This window comes from Rhinopithecus bieti, unplaced genomic scaffold (genome assembly GCF_001698545.2).
Source record: "Rhinopithecus bieti isolate Rb0 unplaced genomic scaffold, ASM169854v2 scaffold_4655, whole genome shotgun sequence".
NCBI lineage: Eukaryota > Metazoa > Chordata > Mammalia > Primates > Cercopithecidae > Rhinopithecus > Rhinopithecus bieti.
Window position 1 is genome coordinate 175161 of NW_016804517.1, and position 22607 is coordinate 197767.

The 22607-nt window shown below is 38.0% G+C and overlaps 1 pseudogene; it reads right to left on the bottom strand.

Annotated features, from left to right (window-relative positions):
• Window positions 1–477: 477 nt before the first annotated feature.
• LOC108527543 (cofilin-1 pseudogene) overlaps window positions 478–22607 on the bottom strand; it is a 27317-nt pseudogene continuing 5187 nt past the window's right edge.

Below are 22607 nucleotides of genomic sequence, written 5' to 3' on the forward strand. Positions count from 1 at the left end.
AATTTTTTATAAATTATATCCTAGTGTATGGTGTTTATGCAGTTTACAGTAGTGTACAATAATGTCCTAGGCCTTCACAGTGATTCACCACTCACTCATTGACTCACCCAGCGCAACTTCCAGTCCTGCAAGTCCCATTCATAGTAAATGCCTTATACAGGTATACCATTTATCTTTTATACCATATTTTTACTGTACCTTTTCTATATTTAGGTATATTTAGATACACAAATACTGACCATTATGTTACATTTGCCTACAATACTCAGTATAGTAGCATGCTGTACAGGTTTGTAGCCTAGAAGCAACAGGCTATACCACATAGCTTAGGTGTGTAGTGGGCTACACCACCTAGGTTTGTGCAAGTACACTTTATCATGTTTGCACAAAGACAAAATTGTCTATGGATTCATTCATCAGAACAAATCCCTGTTATGTGACACATGGCTATATTTGGAACCTCTGCTTGCCTGGAAAGAGGAAGTAAGGTACTTATTTACTTACATATGAATGATGGATAAAAGAAATATTAGTGATTTCACAAATATCCAATGGCAAGATAAGTGAAAATGACTCTTAGCAAGAAATTAATTATATACTAATAAAATCAGTTGTGGAGTTATTTTCTGTAGGAAAGCAAAATCCATACCATAATGCCCAGTAGTAACAATTAAATTGTTTGCTTATTCATATGTATTCTATTCTACTCTTTCTGTTTAGGGAAATCTGCTTAAACATTTGAGTATTATTTTTTTGTCTTTTCTTTTTTTTTTTAAATTAAAGGTCGGTCATTAGTCTGGTTTCCATTAGTGGCCATAACCAAGGGAGAGGAACCAGCTGGCGTGGGAAGGGGCCATCTCCACAACATTCCATTTATACACAGAACTAAACAGACAAGCACAGAGTCACTGTTGTGGTTAGAAGTTGTACCATGGGAAGGGGGAGGAACAGGTGGAGAGCGGGGTTGTTTTTAAAATATATATATAGGCCTTCCCCAACTGGGGGTCCTGGGGGAACTTGGTCTGCTTCAACCCAAGAGGAAGCAGAATATCCAAGCAGTTTGGGAAGGCCAGAACTGTCAGGGATGGAGAGAGGAGGAAAATCCAGGGAGTTGGGGGTCTGTTTGGCAATTGGGGTAAAGGGAGTGCCTTCCCTCTGCTGGGATTCCCCCAGCCCCTCCAGTCTGGTAGGAAGGGGTCAGCCTGTAGTCCCTGAGGGCAGGTCTAGGACTACTAGATTCTCCAGGAAAGGGGCTGGAGGGGATCACAAAGGTTTGTCCTCCAGGAAGATGACGGTGCTGACCCCTAGCTTCTTCTTGATGGTGTCCTTGGAGCTGGCATAGATCATTTTGTTCTTAATGGATGCAGACTCAGAGGCCCAGAAGACAAACACCAGGTCCTTCTTCTTGCTGTCCTTGGTGGCATCATAGGGGGCGTAGGGCAGTCCTTACCTGTCAGCATCGTGACAAAGGTGGCATAGGGATCATCAATGGTTTGGTCCACATTAATTACCAGGATCTTGTTGGCCTCTGCGAGGATGATGTTCTTCTTGTACTCACTCAGGCAGAAGAGCAGCAACTTCTTGCACTTCTTCGCCTTTTCTAGTGTTGAAGACTTGCATACTTTCATGTCACTGAACAACTGGATGACATCATGAAAGACAGCCACATGGGAGCCCATGTTTCCAGAAGTGAAAAGGAAATGGCAAGGAGAGCCGCTGCAGCTGCTGCCAGGATCTGACTGGACATTTAAATATTTTGAAAATGAAGTCTTATTTTCTCAATGACCCCGTTAAAAAATCAGTAATAACATAAAATGGGGCTGTAATAAGAACAATAATGATAATAACTATATTTATTATTACTAACATTTGTTGATAACACTTAATGGAGTCATTAAAGGGTATGTATGGTCTTATGAAGCCCTCTGGCATGTTTGCATTTTCTCCCCAGGTCTCTGCAAATATGTTTCTATAAGGACAGTGTGGGGTGAGCACTGTCACACAAGTAATAATGAATATTTATTAATTGCATACTACTACTAAATGACCTACAGGCATGATCTACTTAAATACCTCTCATATATCTCTTAAAATTTGCTGCTACACTGCTTCTCTACCAAAAATACTAAAGCCATCCTTCTTTGATAGCAGCTGAGGCTATATTATAATTTCTGCAATTTTCTACCTTCAGGAGTTTTCTCCCTAAGGTTTCCAGTATTCTGAACATACTCTTCTGGCAGACTCCTCCCATCAGCTCACCAGACATGCCTAGACAAGTTCTAACCTCAACTGTAAATGCAGCCTTTATGTGAGTACTCTACCAGAGGAGGGAGAAAGGGAGAAAAGAAATGTTATCAGAATTATTGTATTCATTAATCTTCATAATATATATGTGAAAGGAGGATACAGTGGAATAAGGATTGTGGCCATGCACATAACATTAAACTGGATTGCTATCTGTTGATAAAGATTTCCAATTTCTTGCTACATTTATTTTATTTACTTTTATTATTTTTTTAAGAGACAGGGTCTCACTATGTTGCCCAGGCTGGTCTCGAACTCCTGGGCTCAAGTGATCCTCCCGTCTCAGCCTCCCAAAGTGCTGGGATTACAGGTGTGAGCTACTGCAGTGGCCTCTTGCTACATTTAATACTTCACATTACTCCATTCTTTTCTTTGAAGCAGACTGAAGCATTCCTTTTTTTCTCTTTCTTTTTCTTTTTTTTGAGAGAGTCCCACTCTATTGCCTAGGATGGAGTGCAGTAGCACAATCACAGCTCACTGCAGCCTCAACCTCCCAGGCCCAAGTGATCCTTCTACCTCTCAGCCTCCTGAGTAGCTGGAACTACAGGCATGTGCCACAACGCCCAGCTAATTTTGGTATTTTTTGTAAAGAGAGGGTTTCGTCATGTTGTCCAGGCTGGTCTTGAACTTGGGTTCCAGTGATCCTCCTGCCTCAGCCTCCCAAAATGCTGGGATTACAGGTGTGCACCCCCGGCCTCTGAAGCATTCCTTGAGTCAGATATGCCTGGTGTTGTTTTACTCAACCTGAGTCACCTTTTGCTTCCCTACTCACCACTACCTACTGCCTTACCCTTAAAGGGGAGGTACTTACTATGTATACTCAGATCATAAATTCCTCAGGAAGCTATTTATCATGAAGTTAAAAGTACAGTTTCTGGAACAAGATTGTTTGTTTTCAAATTTTGCTCTGCCACTTACCAGTTGTGAGATCTTTGGCAAGTTACTTAATCTCTATGTACCCATGTCCTCATCTGCAAAATGGGGATGATAATAGTAGCCACCTCTTTGGGTTTTAATTTTTTTTTTTTTTTTTTTTTTTTTTTGAGATGGAGTCTCACTCTGTTGCTCAGGCTGGAGTGTGGTGACACGATCTCAGCAAGCTGCAACATCCACCTACCAGGTTCAAGTGATTTCCCTGTCTCGGCCTCTTGAGTAGCTAGGATTACAGGCACTTGCCACAATGCCTGGTTAATTTTTATATTTTTAGTAGAGATGGGGTTTCACCATGTTGGCCAGGGTGATCTCGAACTCCTGACCTCAAGTGATCTGCTCGCCTCACCCTCCCAAAGTTGTTGGGATTACCAGCATGAGCCACCGCACCCGGCCTCTCATTGGGTTTTTATAAGGATTGAGTGAGGGTGTGTGCGTGTAAAATCACTTAGGACAAGCCTGGCACACAGAAAGCACTATATAAGTGTTAGCTGTTATTACTATTGAGTGCAGGTATTCTATCTAACTCAATTGTACTCTCTTTGCTGCCTCTCTGACACCTGGCATATTGTTTGATACATGATAAGCTTTCAGTAAAGGCTGAATGAGTGATGAATAACTATCAACAAATAAAAGATAGGAGATAAGATTTTCTTAGTCCTTTGAGATATCCCAGTAAAACAGTACTTTTGAAATAATTGTATATCTTTTATTATAATTTTATGTCACACCAATGTTTTGGTTAAGAGTCTGAGAAGGCTGCATTTGCCTCTGAATCGCTCTATGGTCAAGGCTTTGTATTGTGGGAACAGCTCAATCATATTGACCTGGACATGCTTCTCTGAAGTCACATGTCCAGCATTGTGACATGAGCAAGAATGCACGTAACCTCTTGATTCCACTCGTTCGAAGTTCTCTGTGGGGACTAGGTTCAGAAGATGTCAGCTCCCCCGTAGACCAGCTTCCCAGAGAATGTTGCCTGCAAACTAGAATGATGCTAGTCCCAGCTTAACTGTGCAAAGAGAAAACCAGAACGGGCTCCCCAAGAACCAGGTTCATTCATTCACAGTTGTCAGAAGGTACAGTAACATTTAGAATCAAAACTTCATATAGGCTCTAGTGTAAAGCTTGACAACTCCTAACTACATCTTAGCTTTCACTTCAGTGGAAGCAGTCCTGCTTCCACTGAAGTTTCTTAGAGATTAAAAAAAATTACTAGGTAAATCTTAGTACCTTTGTACTTCTCATAATGCTAGCAGTATTTTTAAGTATCAGAGAGTATTGATAAGTAAAAGACTACATACTTTTTCAATTATAAACAAACATACAAATAAAACTTACCAGCTGGATATAATATAGCCCTGAGATGAAAATACCATCATATATTACTTTACATTATCATGTCATGTTATGTTCTTTCTATGCTTTCGTATGGGACATTATGTATGTTCTTTCTACACTTTGGTACAGGACATTATCTGGAAAGACCTTAATCACTATTTATATTTTATGTTTTCCAAAGGGAACATTAAGAAAGGAAATGTCAAACTTAAGAAATATTCTGTTCCCCGAAGCGGGGGCAAAAAGGGATATGAGGCCTTGTTAATTACAAATCAAACATAGTAATATACCTGTTTCCTCAGTTGCAGTAGAAATAACCAAAATTCCCTCAAATGTGCACTCCTAATTTTGTTCAAGAAACTAACGTTTCTCTTTCAAACAAGTTCTGATGAAATTATCATTTTATTTTTTCTTTTTCAGAGATAGGGTCTCACTCGGTCACCTAGGCTGGAGTGTAATGGCGCAATCATGGTTCACTGCAGCCTCAACCTCCTTGGCTCAAGTGATCCTCCCACCTCAGTCTTCAAGTAGCTGGGACTACAGGGGCACACCACAACACACGGCTAGTTTTTTTACTTTTATTTTTAGAGACAGGGTCTCACTATGTTACTCAGGCTGGTCTCAAACCTTTGGCTTCGAGCAATCTTCCCACCTTGTCATCCCAAAGTGTTGGGATTATAGGCATAAGCCACTGCATCCAGCCTGAAATTATCATTTTCTAATATTTCTCTTTTAATTTTCCCTAAGAAGGAAGTAGCCAAATCGCAATTAAGGTTTAATTTCACAGAGTATCCTGATTAACTCTGGAACTATGTAACATTTTAGTAAAATTATAGTGTGGGAGAGAAAACCACAGTATTTTATTCTAGAATTGAGGTCAGTAATAATCTTTTTATTCCTAAGTGACTCAAACAGAGTTAATTCATGTCTCTGGCCACCACTGGCAGGGCTAAAGCCTGGCCATGAAGTGAAGGACAATATGGAAAGGTGGAACAGGAATAGAAAGGCAGCATACAAGGAAAAGATGGGAGGTGTTGACAGATTTTTAAAAAGGATCAAGGATCAGCAGTTTCTTTAAATCCCACTACTTCTTTAAATCTACTGATTAATCTAGGTTCACAGATATAAAAACTGTGAGGAAGAGAAAAAGAAAAGGGAATGGATGAGATGGAAAAGATTACTGGGGTGTGGGGGAAGAAAGAAAGAAATCCATCTGATGGAGAGCAATAGAGCATAACATGAAATTGCCTTAGGTACAAAGCTCACTGATCTATTCTAGAGTCTTCGTCCCACTTGAGACAATAGCCTAGTTCTAGTCCAGTTCCACTCCAATTATAAGGACTTGTCCTTCTCTTTTGATGGTCAAGAATTACTCATGTTCGGTTTATTATTAGGTAAAAATTTATTTAAAACTACTATCTGCAGCAGACAAGCAAATTGCTTTATCTTCCTTCTACTCATTTATATTTATTCAATACGATCCTCATTTCTTATAGTTTAACAGGATGTATGTGAAAGAAATGGACTGTTGGCTCCTAACCAAAAGTTCTCTTTGAGGCAAGCTTCTCAGAGATAAAAATAAAAATAATTGGCCCAAACAGGACCTAGGTCACCTAGCCTTGAGATTATTTACAGAAAAACATCAGACAAATTTAGTCAAGGTGACTGAAGACCAAACAATTAAGCAATAAGTTAATTCAAAAAAGACATATCAAAATATATATATTTGAAGTGTTACAACTACATGACACAAAATTATTGGATCTCTAAAGCTACCCATCTAGTTTTGGGGGATTTGTTTCTATTTCTGTCTAGAAATTCAGCTAAGTATAATTTGTTATAAATCTTGAAGAAAACATGTACAGTAAGAATTATCAGGAAAAGTAGTGATTGATTTGGGAAGAATGATGCAATATGTAGTACCAAGAATTTTTTCATAAATATGTTGGCAATTGTCTTCGTCTGCTCAAGGTGCCAAAACAAAATACCATAGACTGGATGGCGAAAACAGCAGAAATCTACTTTCTCACAGTTTGAGAGGCTGGGAAGCCCCGAATCAAGGTGCCAGCTGATTTAATTCCTGGTGAAGCCTCTCTTTCTGGCTTGCAGACAGCTGCCTTCTTTCTATGTCTTCACAAAAAGGAGGGGTGGGGGAGAGAGAGGGAGAGAGAGGAGGGGAGAGAGAGAGAAAGAGAGAGAGAGAGAGAGAATATGAATGAGCTCTCTGGTGTCTCCTCTTATAAGGGCACTAATCCCATCATGATGCCCCACTCTCATGACCTCATCTAATCCTAATTACCTCCCAAAGGCCCCATTGCTAAATACCATTACATTCAGGGTTAGGGCTTCAATTTGTGCATTTTGAGGAGACAAAAACATTCAATCCATAACACCCATTTAAAAACCATGTTCCATTCCAGCTCTAGGTAAGATGGAGTAAGCACACTCCATCCTGTCTTTTTTTTTTTGAGACAGAGTCTCACTCTGTCACCCAGGTTGGACTGCAGTGGCACAATCTGAGGCTACAGGTGTGCACCATTGCGCCCAATTAATTGTTGTATTTTTAGTAGAGACTGGGTTTCACCATGTTGACCAGGCTAGTCTTCAACTTCTGACCTTAGGTGATCCGACCACCTCGCCCTTCTAAACTGTTGGGATTACAGGCGTGAGCCACCGCGCCCAGCCCACCCTGTCTTTATTATTAAATATAGTTATAAAACCTAGATAGAATGCATGAAACAGCTACTTGAGGACACTGGAAGATAAAAAGTAGCAAGTGAATTGGGGAAAAAGACTAGAATTTAAAGTACTACTGAACAAGCAGTGAGTTTTCTGTTTTTGTTTTTTCCCTATCAGAACCTCAGTCTAGAAATAAGGCAATCTGAAACTCAGAATAGGCACAGACAGACAGAGCCCCAGGAGAAGCCCTCTAGTTCTGGCTCAAGGAGCAGGAAAAGCATCTCCTAATACTCAGAGAGTGTGGGAGAAATCTGCTAATTTCTTTTCTTTTGTTCTCCATTCTCTAGTGCCCCAGGCCCCTAGAAATCCTGCTAACCAAGCAGTGGTAATGACTGCAATGTCAGCAGGTGGCCACAGGCTCCAATATCTCTGAGGGAGGGGAACCTTCTGTGGAGAAGTTGGGGCCTCAGGAGGGTGAGATAAACACCAGTTGATTTTTTCTTCTCTGTCCTTCCACTGCTGAGCCCTGAACATAGTGTAGTCCCAGAAAGTACATACCACAGTAGGGTAACTAAAGCACTAGATTTCTGGCTGTGGGACTGAAAGAGGAAGTCCTAGGAATAAGAAAGTACTAGAGACCATGAAGAGGGAGGAATTTAGGGAAGTAGTAGTTAAGTTGATTATAATCTCCTAGACTCACCTTCAAGTTGCACAAGGATGGATCTGATAGCAAACAGCATATGTACCAAAAAGACTGTGAGACTGAACTAAAGGACACACAATTCCATCACCCTACCACTACTGACTGGTAGTACACATAGAGGATAGATCTAAATAGCATGGAAAGCAAAATATTATTTTTGAAAATGGAATTGACATTGAAACTACAACTGATAGAAGGTTGGTTGGAACTTTTGGCTTGAACCAAAACAGATCTATTACCTGCTAAAACAAAAATATCAGTATTCTCCATATGATTTAAACAAAATCCAGAGTCTTACAATATATTTAATGTCTGGGATACAATTCAAAACTATTCAGTGTAAGAGAACCAGGAAAATCTCAACTCACATAAGAAAAGACAATAGAGACAATGGCAGGATGCTACAGATGCTGGAATTAGCTGACTATAGTTTTAAAACAGTTATTAGAAAAGTGTACCAGAACATAAGATAAAAAAGTTCCTGAAAGAAATGCAAAAAATAATTTAAAAAAACAATGAAATTGAAATTCAGAACTAAAAAATATAATAACAAATAAAGAACTAATTGTATGGGCTCAATTACAGAATGGAGATGAGAGAGGAAATAGTTGGTGAATTTGAAGATGAGGCAACAGAAATTATCCAATGTGAACAATGGAGAGAAAAAATATTGAGGAAAAAAAAGCTGTGCCTGAGGCACTGGTGGGACAATACCAGAAGATCTAACATTTATGATATTGGAGATCCAGAAGAAGAGAGGAAAGAATACAATGTAGTAACAAATATTTGAAAGAATAAAAATTTCTTAAATTTGGTGAAAAACATAACTTACAGATTCAAGAAACTCAGAGAACACCAAACAGGGTATAACCAAAGAAATTCATGCCCAAACACATCATAATCAAACTGCTAAAAACTGAAACAAGAAAAATTATTGAAAGCCAGTAGAAAAAAATGATACATTATTTACAGGGGAAAAGCAACGCGAATGTCTGTAGATTTCTCATCAGAAACCATGGAGGGTGGAATGAAGTAGAACTTAAAGGGCTAAAAATAAAAAATCTGTCAACCCAGAATTCTATATTTAGCACAAATATCCTTCATGATTAAATTTGAAATAAACACATTTTTGGGGGAGGAAAACAAAGATAATTTGTTGTCAGCATACCTGCTCTAAGGAATTACGAATGGAACTTCTTCAGACAGACGGAAATGACAGCATAAGGTAACCTGAAACATCAAGAATAAAGGAGGAGCCAGACATGGTGGTAGTCTTAGCAACTTGGAAGCTGAGGTAGGAGGATCACTTCTAGCCCAGGAATTTGAGGTTACAGTGGGCTATGATTGTGCCACTGCTCTCCAGCCTTGGTGACAGAGCAAGACCCTGACTCTAAAAAAAACAAAACAAAACAAAAACAAGGAATAAAGAAGGAAAAACAGAAATGGTAAATAAAATAAACAATTCACCTCTTAAGTTCCTTAAAATTTGTTTCATGTTTGAAAGCAAAACTGATAACATTAATGGGGTTTTCAGTGTCTGTAAATGCAATACACAAGACAACTACAACATAAAGAGGGAAAGGTAATGGGAGCTAAATGATTATAACATTTCTATATCCCCCTTGAAGTGTTAAAATATTGATTCTAAGTAGGTTGTGTAAAACTAAATATTTATATTTTGATCCCAATCATTAAAACTTTTTTAAAAGAACATATAGTCAAAACTAACAAAATATGGAATTTTAAAACATATACAAATGCCCCAAAAGAAGGTAGGAAAGAGAAAACAGATACATGAAAGAAAATAAAAGGAAACAAACAGAAAACAAATAAATAAAATGGTAGGCCTAAATCTGAATATATCAATTATTACATTGAGAAAAAACCTAAATATACCCACTAAAACAGACTGCTAAAACGTATGCAAAAACATGACTGAGCTATGTATGTGTTGTAAAAAAGAACTCAATTCAAAATACATTTATATAGGTATGTTAAAAATAGAAAAATATATGCCATGAGAACACTAACCAAAAGGAAGCAAGAATAGTTATATTAATATCAGACAAAGTAGACTTCAGAGCAAAGAAAATTACCAGAGATAAAGAAGGGCATTATAAGATGTGCGAATCATAACCTGATAGAATTGAAAAGAGAAACAGACAAATCCACAATTATATTTGGAAACACCAATACTCCTCTCTCAGGGATGGATGGAAGTAGTAAACAGAAAATCACCAAAATATAGAAAATTGAACCATACCATCAACCCAACTGTACCTAATAGATATTTATAAAATACTCCACTCAACAATAGCAGAATATATACTCTTTTAAATGTACATGGCACATTCATCAAAACATAATCCAGCCTAAAAAAGAATTGAAATCATATAAAATATGCTTTCCAGTCATAATACAATAAACTTAGAAATAAATAAAAGTAAAATCTCCAAACATTTATAAACATTATACTTCTAAGTAATCCATGGGTCAAAGAGGAAGCCAAAAGGAAAAAATAATTTGAACTGAATGAAAATGAAAACACAACATACGAAAATTTGTGGAATGGGATTCAGCTAAAGCAATGCTTAGAGGGAAATTTATATTTATAACATGAAATATTGACATTAAAAAAGAAGAAAGGTCTCATGTCACTGATCTTTAAGAAGCTAAAAAGTTAATAATAATAAAATAAACCCAAATCAAGCAGAAGGAAAAAAATTTTAAAAGCTAGGAGCAGAAATGAATGAAATTGAAAACAGAAAATCAATAGAGAAAAATTAATGAAACAAAAAACTGGTTCTTTAAGACCAGTGAAATTCACAAATCTCTTGCAAGATTACAAAGAAAAGACACAACTTACCATATCAGGAATGAAAGAGAAGATACCACTACAAATGCAATGGTATTCTAAAAATAAGGAAATACTATGAACAATTCAACACACATAAATATGACAACCTATGTAAAATAGACTAATTCCTCAAAATCAAACCACCAAAGCTCACATAAGCAAATTTAAATAACCTGAAGAATCCTATACCTGTAAAGAAATTGAATTTAGTTTAAAATCTCTCAAAAAATTTTTACAAGCCCAGATGGTTACACTGTCAAATTCTATCAATCATTTAAACATGAATTAATACCAATTCTACACAAATTCTTTCCAGAAAATAGAAGAGGAGGGAACATTTACCAATTTATTTTTATAAAACCAGCATTATTCTGATACCAAAGCCAGACAAAGACAGGACAAGAAAAAACTATACACCAATATCTGCCTTGGATTTTGACACAAAAATCTTCAACAAAATACTAACAAATTGAATCCAGTAGTATATAAAAATATTATATACCATGCCAAAATGAAGTTTATCTTGAAAATGCAAAGCTGGATCAATATTGTCAAGATCAATCAATGTAATCCACCGTATTACTAAAGAGGAAAAGCTACTTGATCATGTCATTTGATACATAAAAAGCATTTAACAGGTCGATCTTGGTGGCTCATGCCTGTAATCCCAGCACTTTGGGAGGCTAAGGCGGGCAGATCACCTGAGGTCAGGAGTTCGAGACCAGTCTGGCCAACATGGGGAAACCTTATCTCTACAAAAAATACAAAAATTAGCCAGGTGTGGTGGCGCATGCCTGTAGTCCCAGCTACTCAGAAGGATGAAGCAGAATTGCTTGAACCTAGGAGGTGGAGGTTGCAGTGAGCCACTGCACTCCAGCCTGGGCAACAGAGTGAGACTCCATCAAAAAAAAAAAAAAAAAGAAAAGAAAAAAGAAAGAAAGAAGGAAGGAAGGAGAGAGAAAGGAAAGAAAGACAGGACAGGACAGGAAAGGAAGAAAATTTGACAGATTTCAACATCCATTCAGATTAAAAAAAAAAATTCTCAGCAGACGAGGGTAGAAGGGGATTTCCACAACCTCATAAAGGTTATGTACAAAAAACCAACATCTAATATCATATTACATGTGGGGAAAGACTGAATTCTACCCTTTAAGGTCAGGAACAAGGTAAGAATGTCTTCACTCACCATTGCTATTTGACATTATATTGGAATTTTATTCAGTGTAATAAGGCAAGAAGATAAAAGACATACTGACAGGGAAGGAAGAAATAAAAATGTCTATTTGCAGATGACATGATTGTTTACATAGAAAACCAAATAAGTGATTTAAAAAAAACTCCTAGAACTGACTTTAGTAAAGTCACAGGACAAAAGGTAAACACACACAACATTTTACATCCATATATCAGCAATGAACAACTGGAAACTAATATTTTTTAAACAATACCATTTACCATAGCTCCAAAAATATTGAAATACTAAGGTACAAATTTAACAAAACATTAATAGAATATGTATGCTGAAAACTACAAAACATTAATGAAAGCAATCAAAGAAGATCTAACTATAAATAAATGGAGAGATATACTATGTTCAGAACTGGAAAAATACCAGGTACTCAGGAGTCTGAGGAAGGAGAAGTGCTTGAGCCCAGTAGTTTGCTATGCTGCTTGGGTGTTAGCACTAAGTTTGCCATCAATATGGTGACCTCCTGGGGGTGGTACTCCAGGTTGCCTAAGGAGGGGTGGACCAGCCCAGGCAAAAAAGGGAGCAGGTCACAATTCCCATGCTGATCAGTAGCAGGATCATGCCTGTGAACAGCCACTGCACTCCAGCCTGGGTAACATAGCAAGACTGCAATCTCTGGAAAGAAAGAAAACTGAAGACTTAACCCATCAAACTAATCTATAGTTTAATTCAGTTCCACTAAATATCTCAACAGAACTCACAAAACAAAATTTTAAAATACAGCAAACTGATTCTAAAATTAATAAAATTTTAAATTGTATTTTAAAATTTATACAAATTGTAATTTAAAATTTTAAAATATAGCAAGCTTATTCTAAAATTAATATAGAAATCTAAAATAATTAGAAAAGTCAAAATGTTTGAAAAAGAAAAATAAGGTTGAAGAATGAAACTACCTGATTTTAAGTTGCACTATAAAGCTAGATTAATCAACATAATCTAGTATTGGTGAAACGATAGACACTTAAGATCAGTGGAACAGAATCAACAGCCTAGAAACAGACCCACACAAACACGGCCCACTGCAGCCATGTTGTTTTGTTTTTGTTTTTTTCTGAGATAGGATCTCACTCTGTTGCCCAGGCTGGAGTGCAATGATACAGTTATGGACCACTGCAGCCTCAAACTCCTGGGCTCAAGCGATCATCCCACCTCAGCTTCCCAAGTAGCTGGGACTACATGCATGGGTCACCATACCCTGACAATTCTTTTTTAATTTTTTTGTAGAGATGGGGGTCTTGTTATGTTGCCTGGTGTGGGGGTGCTGAAGCAGGAGGATCACTTGAGCCTGGGAGGTGGAGGTTGCAGTGGTCACTGTCACTGTACTCCAGCCTAGGTGAGAGAGCGAGAACCTGTCTAAAAAAAAAAAAAGCCACAACAATCTATGTAACAGAAAATTTTGGGAACAGGGCATAATGAGTATGAATACAGGTTCTAAAATTAGATAGTCCGGGTCTAATCCTGGCTTTAGTACTTACTATTTGACCTTGAAAGAGTTACTTAACTTCTCCGTGCCTCAATTTCCTTACCTGAGGATAATTATAGTACTTACTACACAGGTTTGTTATGAGAATTATATGAGTTGATATATGTAAAGCACCTAGAACAGTAGCTGGCATATATTAAATACTATATAAAGTGTTTGTTAAATAAAATGCACCAGGTTCTTAACCACCTGTCAGTCACATTAACTTATGGGTATGCCATATGACATTATAACTGATTAAAGAGCTAAGTTATATTTGTTGTATCATAAGGAATTTAACATTTATTGATAAATATGACACAAATTAAATTGTAAGGCTCTACACTTGAGTCTCTCCCTCAAAATTGTGACTGGTACAGCATGCAGGACCCAAATTCTAGTGAAGAATAGGCTTTATGAACAACAAATTCAATAGGTATCAAAAGGGTGGTTACTAGCAAAAGGAAGATAGTTCGATCCTAAATTGTGATGATAAATATATAGCATCTACACTGGTCACTCCACTCTTGACGCATATATTCCATTCTAGTTTCACACTTAATTTAGTCACATAGACTTAATCTGTGTAGCCTCACTGGCAAGAATGAGAATAATGGATAAAAGTTCTAGGGGAAAATATTTAGGCTCAGTAAAGGGAAGACGTAACACTGAAGGGTTCTCTTAACATGAGATGACAACTGGAGCAGTTTGTGAATCCTATGTCACCAGAATGTTTAAGTTAGTTCAATGTCCATTTGGTGAGATAATTATGATGACAACAAACACAATCATTTCTAAAATGTTTATGGTGTCTGTCCTAGTTCCTTTATGTAGCTTATCTCCAATCTTCTCACCAACTCTATAATGTAGACACTATCCCTATTGTATAGATGAGAAAACCAAGGCTCAGAGAGGTTAAATAAGTCACCCAAAATGTGCAGTCATTAAGTGGTAAAGCTGTGATTTCATCCAGGACCTCTAATTCCACAGCAAACATTCTTTCTAATCCAAACTGCCTTTGGTTGAAGACTCAATAACATTCAGTATTCCTTTTAATCCTGAGAGTCTGTGATTTGTTGAAATTATATCTTTCTAGACATAGATATAGATCTTCCCTAGCCATTTCTATCCACTGGAACAGGTGTCTTTCTCAAGAAAAAAAGAGGCATGTACCTTATTCTTTTTTTTTTTTGAGATGGAGTCTCGCTCTGTCACCCAGGCTGGAGTGCAGTGGTGTGATCTTGGCTCACTGCAAGCTCCATCTTCCGGGTTCACGCCATTCTCCTGCCTCAGCCTCCCGAGTAGCTGGGACCACAGGCACCCGCCACTATGCCTGGCTAGTTCTTTTTGTATTTTTAGTAGAGACAGGGTTTCACCATGTTAGCCAGGATGGTCTCAATCTCCTGACCTTGCGATCCACCCACCTCGGCCTCCCAAAGTGCTGGGATTACAGGCATGAGCCACTGTGCCCAGCCTTGCCTTATTATTCTTAAGTTTGAAGTTGGTTTGTTACTTCTATGAGAGAAGTGTTACAAGCCAACACACTATTTACTATGTTAATAGATAATGGAATTAACAATAAATTGGATTATGCTGAATAGGTAAGGAGTTTATTATTCCTGAATTTACTTTCCAGAGAGTGGTATTTAAAAACCAACAAAAAAGAGGTAAAATGCTATTATTCTTGATAAAAGTAGTAAATGAAAATACAAATAGAGATAAATCTATGTCCTTACCGCTCTACTCTTCCCCTTAGCTAATTCTCAATTAAACATGATTCATTCAGCACCACAAGACAGGGGGAAAAAAACATAACATGATTCATAAGAATCTATGTAAGTGTTTCAGAATTTGTTACAGTAATTTCTCATCAATTGAGAGTGGGGATGGTTACATTCCTAAAAGGAGCCATGTTAGGTAAAACCTCCATTGGCAAAATTCAAGAAAATACGGAATTTGTAAGAGAATAAAGCAAGAAAGTTGGTAATAAAGCAGAAAAGAATCTTCTTCAGTTGTTCATGAGCTCATATTCTGAAAAATCATGATTGGTGTGAAAGATAGGATGTATTTATATTAACCACACTTCCTTTTTCAGCTTTTGATCTGGCCCTTTACTGCTATTTCATGCTGCTTGCATTTGCTTTCTGACATTTGCAAGCCTTGGCAACATTCTTAATAGTCAGCTGATCCTTCCACAAATGAAGGGCATTATTTTTCTTTAGGCTCAGTGTCCTACTGTTATTCCCCACTCATCATATGTGGAAGGTTGGGGGTAGAGGCAACATTTGATCCTTCCTTTCAGAAAATATTTCTCTGCAGTATGTGATGCTGTTTGATAGCATTTCACCCACAGTAGAACTTCTTTCAAGATTGCAGTAAATTTTCTCAACACTGCCACTGCTTTATCAACTAAGTTGATATAATATTCTAAATCCCTTGTTATTTCAACAATGTTCACATTATCTTCACCAGGTGTAGATTCCATCTCAAGGAACCACCTTCTTTGCTCATTCATAAGAAGTAGCTCATCTGTTCAAGTTTTATCAGGAGATGGCAGCAATTCAGTCCCATCTTCAGACTCCACTTCTAATTTTAGTTCTCTTGCTATTTATACCACATCTGCAGTGACTTCTTCACTAAAGTCTTGAACTCCTAGAAATCATGTAGGAGGGTTGGACCAACTTCTTCCAAACACTTGTTAATGTTAATATTTTGACCTCCCATGAATTATGAATGTTCTCAATGGCATTTAGAATGATGAATCCTGGCTGGGAGAGGTGGCTCACGCCTGTAATCCCAGCACTTTGGAAAGCTGAGGCCAGTGGATCACGAGGTCAGGAGATCGAGACTATCTTGGCCAACATGGTGAAACCCCGTCTCTACTAAAATACAAAAAATTAGCTGGGCATGGTGGCAGACGCCTGTAGTCCCAGCTACTCAGGAGGCTGAGGCAGGAGACTTGCTTGAATCTGGGAGGCAGAGGTTATAGTGAGCTGAGATAACGCCACTACACTTCAGCCTGGGTGACAGAGTAAGACTCCGTCTCAAATAAATAAATAAATAATAAATAAAAAAAAAAATGAATCCCTTCCAGAAGGCTCTCAATTTACTTTCCCCAGATTCCCCATCAGCAGAATCACTATCTATGATAGCTATAGCCTTATAAAATGTATTTCTTAAATTGTAAGACTTGAAAGTTGAAATTACTCTTTGATCTATGGACTGCAGAATGGAAGATGTGTTAGCAGGCATGTAAACAACATTCTGCTATACATCTCCATCAGAGCTCTTGAGTGACCAAGTGCATTGTCAATGAGCAGTTAACATTTTGAAATGAATCATTTATTTCTGAACAGTAGGTCTCAATAGTGAACTTAAAATATTCAGAAAACCATGCTGTAAAAAGATGTGCTGTCATCCCAGTTTTGTTGTTCCATTTATAAAGCACAGGTAGAGTAGATACAGAGTAACTCTTAGGGCCCTAGGATTTTCAGAATGACCAATGAGCATTGGTTTCAACTGAAAGTCATCAGTTGTATTAGCTCCTAACAAGAGAGTCAGCCTGTTTTTGAAGCTTTAAAGCCAGGCATCAACTTTTCTTCGCTAGCTATAAAAGTTCCAGATGACATTTTCTTCCAATAAGGCTGTTCTGTCTACACTGAAAGTCTGTGTTTAGTGTAGCCACGTTCATCAATGATCTTAGCTAGATCTTCTGAGTAAATTACTGCAGTTTCTCCATTAGCACTTGCTGCTTCACCTTGCACTCACGTTATGAAGACAGCTTCCTTCCTTAAACCTCATGAACTAACCTCTGCTGGCTTCAAATCCTTCTTCTGCAGCTTCCTTGCCTCTCTTAACCTTCACAGAATTGAAGAGAGGGACTTGCTCTGAATTAAGTTGTAGGAATGTGATTGGTTAGATCTTCTACCCAGACCATTCACAACTTTCTCCATGTCAGCCATTAGGCTGTTTTTGCTTTCTTATGCATGTATTCACTGGAGCAGCACTTTGAATTTCCTTTAAGAACTTTTCTAGGTCAGGCACAGTTGCTGATGCCTGTAATTCCAACATTTTGAGAGGCCAGTATGGGAGGATGCTTTAGACCAGGAGTTTGAAACCAGCCTGGGCAATAAAATGAGATCCCATCTCTGCAAAAAACAAAAAACAATTAGCCAGGCTCAGTGGTGTGAACCTGTAGTCCCAGCTACTTAGGAGGCTGAGGTGGGAGGATTGCTTGATCCTGGGAGTTTGAGGCTGCAGTGAGCTATGATCATGCCACTGCCCTCAAGCCTGGGCAACAGAGTAAGACCCAGTCTCTTAAAACCAATAAACAAACAAACAAACAAAAAACCACTTTTCCTTTACATTCATCACTTGGCTAATTGTCTGACTCAAGAGGCCTAAAATTTTGGTCTATTTCAGCTTTCAACAAACCTTTTTTCACTAAGCTTAATCATTTCTAGCTTTTGATTTAAAGTGAGAGATGTGTGACTCTTCCTTTTGCTTAAACATTTAAAGGCCACTGTAGGCTTCTTAACTGGTCTAATTTCAATATTATTGTGTCTCAGGGAAAAGCAAGCCCTGAGGAGAGGGATAGGGATAGGAGACTGACTGGTTGGTAGAGCAGTCAGAACACAACATTTATTAATTTCACTGCCTTACATGGCTGTGGTCTGTGGTGCCCAGATGTTACAATAGTAACATCAAAGATCCACTCACTGATCACAGATCACCATAACAGATGTAATAATTTAAACGTTTGAAATATTGCAAGAATTACCAAAATGAGACACAGAGACACGAAGTGAGTACATGCTGTTGGAAAAATGGCACTGACACACTGGCTAGATGCAGGGTTGCCACACACCTTCCATTTGCAAAAATCATAATATCTGCAAAGCACAATAAAGGGAAGCATAATAAAATGAGGTATACCTGTATTTTCATTTCAGAGGAGGAAACCCAGAAAAGCTACCTGACATGTGACAGGCCAAAAAGCTGGTACCTCTCATTGAGTACTGTCATAATTTAGAATTTCTCAAATACTGCATAAATACTGAAACAGAATTTATTAAATTATTAAATATTTAGCATTATGACATTATATAAACAGTATCATATTTAGTAACAGTAAATAATAGTATATTAAATACTGAATAAAACAGCCATAATCTGCATCCTGCATGCTTCAAACTACTTCGGCAGAGACTATATTTGTTCTTCACCTACTTGGCACTCTATGCTTGATAAATTTCCTGTGTTGGGTTCAGAAATAGATTTTGAGAATGATCTTTAAAATGAAGTGTCATGGACCCCATCTTCCTGTAGAATGAGGAGGCAATGGGTACCACTAGAGAGACTTTTAGTTGTCTTCTCTTTTTGGCCTATGAGTGTGTGTTCAGGTGCTGCAAATCCTTATGATTGAGTAAACTGAAGAAATATGATTAGTTATCAAAAACAAGACAAAATACAATCACTGTATTCCATGGCTTTAGACATCATTCATTTAAACTCCTTCACCTATTTATTTCCAAGAGTCCCAAGGAAGGGGTGAGAGAAGGACAGAAGAGGTTTCTTAAACACTAGCCTGTGAGGACACTATATACGGAAAGCTAGTTTATATAACATAAGTAGGATTAAGTGATGGAGGGACTGTAATGTGGAAGGTGGCACACGGTCCAGCCAGAGGTTCAAGAATATCTGGACAGAATTCTAAAGCTGCTTTTAGCCAGCTAAGAATTATTAGCATTTCTTCAGCTTTTTACAAAACACTATAGAAGAAGAAAACATGACTGGGGAGTCAGCCTGTTTGTCTACTCTCCTTTACTCTCCCCTTTTCTGATCTCTCATTAACTTGAAAACTCAGAAGGCATAAAGAAATCGGTGGGGGCATGCCTCTAGCACTGGGCCTTACTTAGGCATTCAAAGGTTTCAGAATTGCTGGTATTTCAACTGAATAAGCAGCAGGCTAGAAAGTAGAAAGCTTTGTGAAAATCTATCAGGTATACTATTTTGAAGTTGAATGAGACTTTCATCCCTGCCAATTTAGTATACTTAGTTTCCTGTACTTCTGTAAAACAAGTTATAGGCTTTGATTTATTTTTCCCCTTTGTTGTTGTTGTTGCTGCTGCTGTTTTCTGGTTCCAGAAACAATGACAATAAAAGGGGAAGAAGGGAGATTTTTAACATCAGCTTGCCAGTGAACTGCTGCTGGGCCCCTCTAGGTGAAAGAAGACCTAGTAGGTATTTCATCATTAACACCTAAAATCAGCCAGCTTTGCCCTGGCCTTTGGCAAAAATACATTCAGTGTCTGAACAGGATATATCATTTCTTTTGCTCAGTAAAGCTCCCTCAACTTTGGGAATGTTTCTATGAATTACCCATAGTAAATTAAAAAAAAAAAAAAGTGTTGGTATTTGGCTGGGCATGGTGGCTCCTGCCTGTAATCCCAATGCTTTGGGAGGCCAAGTTGGGAGGACTGCTTAAGCCCAGGAGTTTGAGGCTGCAGTGAGCTATGATCCAGTCACTGCACTCCAACCTGGGCAACAGAGCAAGACCCCGTCTCTAAAAGTGAAAAAAAAAAGTGTTGTGCACAAATAAATTAAATTTTATATGTAGAATAATAGCTCTGATGCTGTGGTTGTCCCTGAGGTTAATAGGAAGGCTGTGATTTGCAGAGAAAAGATAAGACATGCAAAGTATTGACTTCTCAAATCTCAAGGCTTGTTCAGCATCTCATTTTCATCTACTAAATTAATTTCTTTTTCTTGTGCAAAATCCACTCAGCCATCTAAGTAAGGAAAAGTAAGCAACAAATGAAGGAATGAAATATAGGGCAAACCTCTAACTTAAAATCAACAGCTGTATGAGGACTTGCATTTTTATAAGATGTTTCAATCTTTAGAAATTCATAAAAGCAAAGAATGTACACTCAATAAATGGTTGTTACTTGACAGATGGGAATAACAGCTAATATTAATGATGGTCTTCAGTGAACTGAGAAATATCCATACAGTTATTTTCATGGATCAATAAATATGTTAAACTTAATTACCTTTGGGTCATAAGGATGAAATCTTACAGGTTTTATATAACTATCATAAATGCTTTATAGACTACTGATCAGTAAGACTCAGCCAGAGGGGTGTATTAAGAATGGGAATGTGAGAACCAAGAGGTCAGTGGGACAGAGAGGCACAGCTTCTTCACAAGTCAGAGAAGATAAACATTTCAGACAAGATGCCATGGTTGAAAACTGGAGAGGTAAGGTCCTCATGCAAACACAGGGGAGATATGAAAACATCATTGTCCTTACAGAATCTAGGAATGAGAGAATATCTCCTCATCGTATAATGAAAATATCATCTGGGGTATTACACCAGCATGTTTACTGAGTACTTGCTAAGTGCCAGGCATTGAGCGTAGCACTTTACATGTATTGTCTCATTTATTTCTTAGTGCAAATCCATGGCATGTGTACCGTTACTGTTCCCACATTAAATATAAGGAAACTGAGGCTTGAGAGCATAAGCAATTTGTCCAAAGTAAGAGAGTCAGTAAACAGCAGATCTTAAATTCAAACCCAGGTCTGTAAAAGTCCACATTTTTACACCCTATAGATATGAAGAATCCCCCAATTGGACAGTTTCTGATGGACACATCAGGATAGGGCAATCATAAAATTATCATCAATAAAATGGTTTGAATCGTATGTCATACCTTTGGACCACTTGTCTTTCCTCCCCCTTCTCTTTTTTTTTTTCTCTTTAGTAAGGTTAAATCTATACCTCTCCTATGTCCTAGGCATCCTCTTTTCTCTCTAGTCAGGTTAAATCTTTTTAAGCCTCTCCTATGTCCTAGGCATCCTCTTTTTTCAAGATGATAATATCTTATAGGAGAATAAAGACTTCAGCTATAATTCTGTGAGCTGAGTACTATGCCAGTGCTAAGCAAAGTGAATTACGGGAACTAAAAGAATGGACACAGAGTTCAATGTACTTGTGCTTAGAAGATAAAAGATCTCAAATTATTCTTGTTCATTTTAGTTTCACATATTCTTCAAGGTTATCAGTTATTCTGGCTATTAGAGAAACGGGTGGGAGGAGGAAGGTTTTATGCAATCTTAATTTTTAAAATATTAAGTACCGGTACCTATTATTTTCTAAATACTTTCAAGGGCCTTTCCTAGAATCAGGTAAATGAGAGCAGGCAAGTGACCTACTTACAAAAATTGCTCTGGGTTATAAAGGATGGGAAGCCAAGTGCATCCTGAAAACCACAGCATCTGGTCTTGTTTTATGCATCATCTATCAATCTGTTGTTACAGGAATTGAGAATTAACATTTCAACTATTATTTCTTCTATTTTAACTAATGCATTTATATCTTTGTTATTCTTACCCAATCTTTCCCATCTCCTCCCTATTTAAGAAACCATAGGCAGGGGCATTATGAAGGTGCCAATTGAATCCTAGGGAGATCACTCTTTCATCTATGCCTTAAAACTTCTGTTAATGAGGCTATATAGTAGGGTTAGATATCTGAAGCAATTCTGGTTTTGCTCAACCCCGATTTTTCACAGATAGTATCATTTGAACAGTACTGTATTGAAGTTAAATAAAATATTGTGGATTGTAAATTTCCAAGTTCTAGAAAACATTTTTTGGTAGAAGTTTTTTTTTTTTTTTTTTGAGACGGAGTCTTGCTCTGTCACCCGGGCTGGAGTGCAGTGGCTGGATCTCTGCTCACTGCAAGCTCCGCCTCCCAGGTTCACGCCATTCTCCTGCCTCAGCCTCCGGAGTAGCTGGGACTACAGGCGCCCGCCACCTCGCCCGGCTAGTTTTTTGCATTTTAGTAGAGATGGGGTTTCACCCTGTTAGCCAGGATGGTCTCGATCTCCTGACCTCGTGATCCGCCCGTCTCGGCCTCCCAAAGTGCTGGGATTACAGGCTTGAGCCACCGCGCCCAGCCGAGAACCCCCTCTTCTATGTGTTCTGAGGATTCAGCCTTCATGAATCTGGCCTGGCAGGCTGGAACCTTTCCAACAAGGCCCTCCCAGGGCTTGCTTCCCAGGGCAGTT